Source organism: Leuciscus leuciscus, assembly GCF_965113295.1.
Source record: "Leuciscus leuciscus genome assembly, chromosome: 4".
Lineage (NCBI taxonomy): Eukaryota > Metazoa > Chordata > Actinopteri > Cypriniformes > Leuciscidae > Leuciscus > Leuciscus leuciscus.
Window position 1 is genome coordinate 43,020,098 of NC_138728.1, and position 6,965 is coordinate 43,027,062.

A 6,965-nucleotide genomic window follows, 5' to 3' on the forward strand; every position below is an offset into this window, starting at 1 on the left:
TTCACCAAATGGGTTTTCGCCAAATCCCTGAAGTGTAAGACCGCAGTTGAGGTGGCTACAGGGGTCTTACAGGCATTTAATGCATATGGAATAGTTGAAAGAATAATCACAGACCAGGGGAGGGAGTTTGTGAACCAGGTTATTATTATTTAGTTAAGAAGATTTTATTATTACATTTTTAGGCTATATGTTATAAGAATCTACCATGTCTTGCATACCTTTTTGATAACAGCTAAATGAGGACATATTTAAGGAATTGGGTGTGAAGCAGTGTGTCACGTCAGCTTACCACCCTCAGTCAAATGGACAGGATGAGAGGACTAATCAGACTATAAAGAGGTCATTGTCAAAGTACTGCAATGACATGCAGAATGACTGGGACGAAAAACTTGAGGATGTGGTGCATGCCATCAACACCTCAAAGCAGGTGATTGGAACTGCTTAAAAAATAAATGATTATATGCAATTGATTATGTAAATGTAATTTGTTGAAACACTTTTTTTTAGGGCTCTACAAAGTATACACCATTCTTTTTGATGTTTCACCGGCACCCAGTCACGCCAGAGCTTCTAAACACAAAGGTAGTATCTGAGACAGATTGCTTTGTAGCAGAGGATCCGAATATTGTAATGCCCACACGGATAGTAGAGGTGACAGCAGTACAGGAAAAGGTGATTGTCTGTAGTATGAACTATAATTAAGTAATAATTCACATTATTTAAGGTATTCTATTAAGTCTGTTTAATATATATTATTTTCATAAGGTGCGGGATCACATTGAAAAAGCACAGGGGAAGCAAAAGGCGGAGTACGAGTCCCGGAAAAAAGAAAAAATGTGAAATCATTTCATATCCACGAAGGAGAGGAGGTACTCAAAGCAAACAAAAGAAAAGAGGGACGCAAAGGTGGACGTTTAGAGGGGAACTGGACAGGCCCTTTTGTGGTCGAAGACATTACCGAAAAAGGGGTTGCTACACTTGCAGACAAATCAGGCAACATTCTCCGCCAGAAAACCAATGTGTCCCAACTCAAACCATTCCTGCGGCGTGACATTAACCTGAATGGTGAGTAAGGCAGTACATTACAGTAGATGGTCCACTTTTTGAAGTTAATGTTTATGGCAAATTTAAAATATTACATATACAACCTTTTTCAGTGAATACCGTAAATCCTCTAATAAAGGCCCGGGCCTTTATTTTACTCAAGCGCATCGCGGCCCAGGCCTTTATTGGAAGGAGGCCATAATTAGAGACAGGCCTTTATTTGTATTTGAGCAAAACGGACTACCAGTAGAATGAATAAAAAACTAGATTTTGTGTCTATTTTAACCTATAAAATACTAGGTTAATTTATTGAAAACGTACAGTTAGTTACCATATAACATTATGGTATGCAATGCATACAGAACATTAACAACAAATAAATATAATATAAATAATATTTTTTGTGAAAAGCAATGATTCATTTTGAAACAGTATTTGTTCCAGCAGTAGTAACGTTAGCTCCACAACAGCACGCATCTGTGCATTCATTGATTTCATTCATTCATTCACACACTAGAAACGCGTGTCTTTTTGCGTGTAACTTACAGACACTATTGCGATTAGAACAAAGCAAATATAACTGACCTATTTCTCAGCTGGATCCGTTGCTCCTCGAAATAATACTTCCAAGCACTTCTGAGGTAAATTTTCCAGGATTATTATTACTTAGATAGATGTGTGTTATCCAGCTGATTGTGGGTGTTCAGGTTTGCGTGGTTCGCCTCAGATTATTTGCGTTTGAATAACGCGCGCTCCGTAATTAAGAGATCAAAGTCAACAGAGTATTTTGAAACTCGTTTGCACTTAAGAAAAAAAGCGAGCCTATCGCGCCAGTGCGATTGTCGATCCCAGGGGGTTAAAAAATAGATTTTCGCCAAAAATCCTCTTTGGCTCCGCAGCTGCCATGGTAAACAACATTAGCCTACCGGTGACTGAATTCTCACGTGCGAGTCAAGAGCGAAGTGATTGACATGACCAGGCTACCATAGCTATGGCTTGGATTCATTAGCAAACATTGCCCCCCTGTGGTATTTGCATGTTACTATCACAAGCATAATGTTGTGGCCTGCCCAGAAAAACGTTGTATCTAATAATAGCCCCGGCCACTATTAGAGACCGGCCTTTATTTACCTCCGCCAACAGCGAGACCGGCCAATGTTAGAGACCCGGCCACTAATGGAATACAGGCCACTATTAGAGGATTTACGGTATTCATGATGACCATGATTCTTACTGCCTGAAGACAGACATGGCAGGAGGTGATGCATCACGCACAGGTATGCTTCATTTGATTTGCTTTAAAAAAAGTCGAATAAGTAACTTTGACAAAGATTTGTGACTGATCCAAAAGTGTTTACAGAAATTTAAAAAAAAAATCAGTTTTCAGTGGATCACTTTCACATCTTGGAGCTAGAAGAGGTAAGATGTCAAATAAATGGAAGTCTGTTATATATTATATAATATTATATATGTAAGACAATTACAAAGCATTTTTTTTCTAGGAAATGTATATGAGAATTTTGAGTGAGGAAACAGACAGAAAGCGGCCACTCATTCAGTTTCCGAGATGCCAGGCCACAGTTGAAGATTTCGAGACACTGTGTCCACAGAAGAAAAGTTTCCCATGGCTGAATGACGACGTTAGAATTTTAATTTGATAACATTTTTGAGACATATTTGTAATAGCTCTAATTAGTCCCGGTTTCCAGAAAACGTCCAAACAAAAAGCTGCAAAAAGGGCCAAATTTCATCCCAAAATTTCACTGTATGCGAGTCTCTATTTGCCCCAATGGAATAAATGCTTTGTGGAATCTCCATATCTCAGCTCTGGAAGGCTCTAGAGCCTCCAATCATGCACTCCTGTCTGCGCCTCAGCACCCTCTATCCGAATCCAGAGTTTCAAGAAGATCAGATAAACTTTATTTTTCGACCCAAAATATCTATAAGGGTATATATACATCTATAAACCTTATAGTTTTTTTGGGTCGAAAAATAAAGTTTCTCGGATATTCTCGAAACTGCGGATTCTGTTAGAGGGTGCTGAGACATAGACATGAATGCATGATTGGAGAAATTTTGGGACTCAAGCGAGCCCTCCATATGCGTCCAATGGCAGCTTATTTGTATGGTCGTTTGTACATGAACCTCCTATATGTATACTTCTTATATTATTCAACAACATTTTATTGAAATCTACTATTTCTTTTAGATTCTTGACACAAGGATTGCACAGCTCTGTAAAGCACATGGTGGAACTGCTTTACAGGTGCACACGTTCGTGCTCTGGTGGCGATCCTTCACTATCAAGAAACATGTGGATGACAGTCACATTTCTTGTCTGAAGGTAAATCAAAATCTATTAATAAAATTTCAGTGGCAGGGGACATATTTACTTACTTATTTACTTATAAATATTTTAAAGGACCTTGATGAGAATGACACAGTCCTTATTCCAAGAATTGTTGGTGGACAGAGCCCCGAAAAGGGAAATCACTTCATTTTGTGGGTATGTGTGGATTAAAAAATACATTTTTACTCAACAGTTGTTACTCTGGTTAAAGCGGTTTCTGTTTATGTTGTAAAGGTCTTGGATGGTTTGCTGAATCGTATTCGAGTTTACGACCCCAGTGGCAACAAGAAGTCAATTTCTGCGATGGACCTGGCTATACTTTGGTATTATGTGCTTTGTAAATGTTAAAATTGTGATCTTTATTTATTTATGTACATTTATTAATTTCTTTTTTCTTTTGTACAAAAGCAATGCCTTCCGAAATACTTGGGACTTGGGAAAATGGACTGTTGAGTACCCAGAACAGTGGAGGCTGGCTGACTCTAACAACTGTGGGGTTTTGGTTTGTACAGTAAGTTAAATAAATGCTTTTATTTATTTATTTTATTTTTATTAAATAATTAAATTTTATTAAAAATAAAAAAAATTATTTGTTTGTGTGTTTTTGCAGAGTCCCCTCAAGTCAGTCCATCCATGACACCCAGGTTCAACGAGCTAACTACGTCTTCTGCTGCGTTGCACCTTCGGGCTTGTATACCAAAGCAAAACAAGTGAGTGATGTTCCATAGCACTAAAGACTGTGCAAGTGTGCAGTTGCACATGACATGTTGCAGCATGTTTGTGTGTTTTTGCAGAGTTCCCTCAAGTCAGTCCATGACACCTAGTCCAGCCTCCTCACCTACCAGGTCACGACCCCACCATCTAAAGGGGAAATTGACTGACTGCATCATCTAGGCCTTAGGATGGTTCCACAAAGAATTGACTGCACATACAACATGAATTTACTTCGTTCAAACCAAAGATTTGACTTTTCATACAGCAAAAGACACTGCATCTATTTGTGTCTCATTAGCTCTCAAAAAACTTTAACCTTACAGTTCATTAAATATTTTACACAGCTAACTCAACATTAATTGTTTTTAAATCTTCACAATGTATAGCCAGAGAACTATCACAAAAGTATTTAGAAAAGTAAAGACATAGCATGTCTGTTTAAAGCTGTTTTGTATTGTTGTGTATTTTAAAAAGCTCTATAAATGTCTTAAAACGATGTGCATTTTGCTTGTAGTTTTGTGTTAATAAAAATGTAATATATTACATCTAATAATTCAGTTGAATTCATTATGTATTGTATTGTGTAATTTAATTAAATTTTTATATAAGTTTTGGTTCTCTAATTTTATTACATTAAATGTTATTGTGTTGTATGATGTTCTGTATTAAGAATTAATTATGACATAAATCATATGCATTAGTACACAAATTACATGCTTGTAATAAAAAAAGCATATTATGCCTATTGCTTAATAACAAATAACTGCGTCACAAAACATACTTATAAATGTTATTTCTTTAAAATAAAAGATTATTATATGAATTAAGGGGGTTGATTAATTACATTAAGATTGTGATTCCATAATTGTATTACAGTGTTCTTTAGTCAAGGCTAGACAACCAATTAATATTTATACCCACAAAACATAGCTAGCATTTTGTGATTTATTTAAATGTCTAAACTGTTAATAAGAAAAACAGTAATATACACAAATAAACATCTTATGGCTATTTTAATAAATAAAAGTGTACCTGTAACATATTGCGCTGATTATTGCGATAAAAAATAATGACATAATTATAATTGCATTACGAATGGCTGTGAATACGGTAAGGCAGTATCAGTGCAGTATAAGCTCACAGCACGATCATCGGATAACGTTAGCTGTATGCTATGCTACTATCTAGCTAACTAAAAAACACACTAACAACGAGAAATGTTTAATTTCACAATCTAAAGCTTCGGTTAAATACTAGTATATGAAAAGTATAATTTAAAATACATTAATGACTCGTTATAACGTAGTACAAACGTCTTCTATAATAAAATGATTTTGTATGATTTGTAACCAGGCACTAGAGCGATTACCCATAAAACGGGCTTTGCGCCAATCAGATTGCTTGGGTCCTACGCCCGGACGATTCACACCGGAGTAACCGTAATATTCACCACACCGGAAAGCGCGAAAAAGGCGCTCAAAACCAAAACGTCAGAGGATTGTCAGGAGGACGGAGGACGGATACCGGTACTGCAAAAAGTCAAGGTAAGACATAATCGATAAATGTTTATTTTTGTTAGCGATTGCTTCGTTATATCAAGTTGGAGTCTGCATGTTGTGTTATATAGAGTCGATGGAATAATTTCTATTCGAAGTTACATTATTTTGGCAGTTCAACTCTAAGCTAGATCTATTATGGTTGTCACGAATGCGAAATGAACAAGTATCGATTGCTTGGCGCGCCATTAACGTTACATTTAGATTTGCTCATGTTGCTCCCTTTAACTCTCCCAACCTTTAGTCAGTTCTGCACGGTTAAAGTATTTAACTCGTGTCTCATTTTGGCACAACAATGAAAAAAAAAAAAAAATTATAGTGTAATTTGACATTCATGTTTATATACATTGGACATAATACTGCACTAAGTTGTATTACTTTGTGACAGCAATGTTTCATTAACCCTAGGAATAATGCACAAAAAAAAAAAAAAAACTACATACCTGAAATGTGTCTTTATTCAAGAAATGCATTTGATACAGTTTAAAATGTGAGGTAAACTTTGAGAAAAGAAATTAGGGACTGAAACCCTATGAATAGCCTGTGAATAGCCAGTCGTTAGTAGCTATAATGCAGACAAAAGAAATGCATATTTCGAGCCATAACCAGGCTGGAGAGAGGTGTGAATGTGTGCAGGGGGAGACTGAGACTGAATGGGGATCGTCTGCACCACAAAACAATAGAGACAATATACTGGATAGATGGTTAGAAGATGACAATAAACATCAGTAGCATTTTAGCGTCAAATCAAAATAAAGTCATTTGACATGGTCTTGAAAAACATTTAACCAAATACAGAGTTTTGGACTTATTATCTTCAGATTTTAAACATAGAATGTTTAGACATATGGCTTTAGCTGTAGTGCATTTCTAGATTGCTCCAGTGCCAACTTCAATTTTATTTTCATGAGGATGTTTCATAAAAATTAATTTCTAATAATTTTACAAAACTTTGAAGCTATTTATAACAATTTTTGTCATTATGACAATAATTAATTCTACATTTACAATAAACTGCCAGGTGTCAGCTTTCAAATGAGATCATACTTGTGCTTTTAATGCAAAGGGTTCATGAACTGTATCTGTTTCAGTTTGGGTATGTCATTTCTTGGGATTTTTCAAAAGTGGGGTTGCAGCTTAACAGGTTAAAACACATCTAGTGTGTCTGCTGCCAAAAAGCCCCTTTTTTTTGTTTCATCTGACCATAGAATCTGGTCCCTTTTGAAGTTCCAGTCGTGTCTGACAACTGAATATGCTGGAGTTTAATTTTAGCGGAGCGAGGAGGATTTTTCTTGAAACCC

General features: G+C 36.2%; 1 long non-coding RNA gene across 1 annotated transcript; it reads left to right on the plus strand.

Annotated features, from left to right (window-relative positions):
- The first annotated feature begins 2,582 nt into the window (after window positions 1-2,582).
- On the plus strand, window positions 2,583-3,548 carry LOC309498042. The gene is made up of 3 exons (XR_014205826.1): window positions 2,583-2,684; window positions 3,254-3,388; window positions 3,467-3,548. It is a non-coding gene; the product is annotated as an uncharacterized lncRNA (long non-coding RNA).
- The last annotated feature ends 3,417 nt before the right edge of the window (window positions 3,549-6,965 follow it).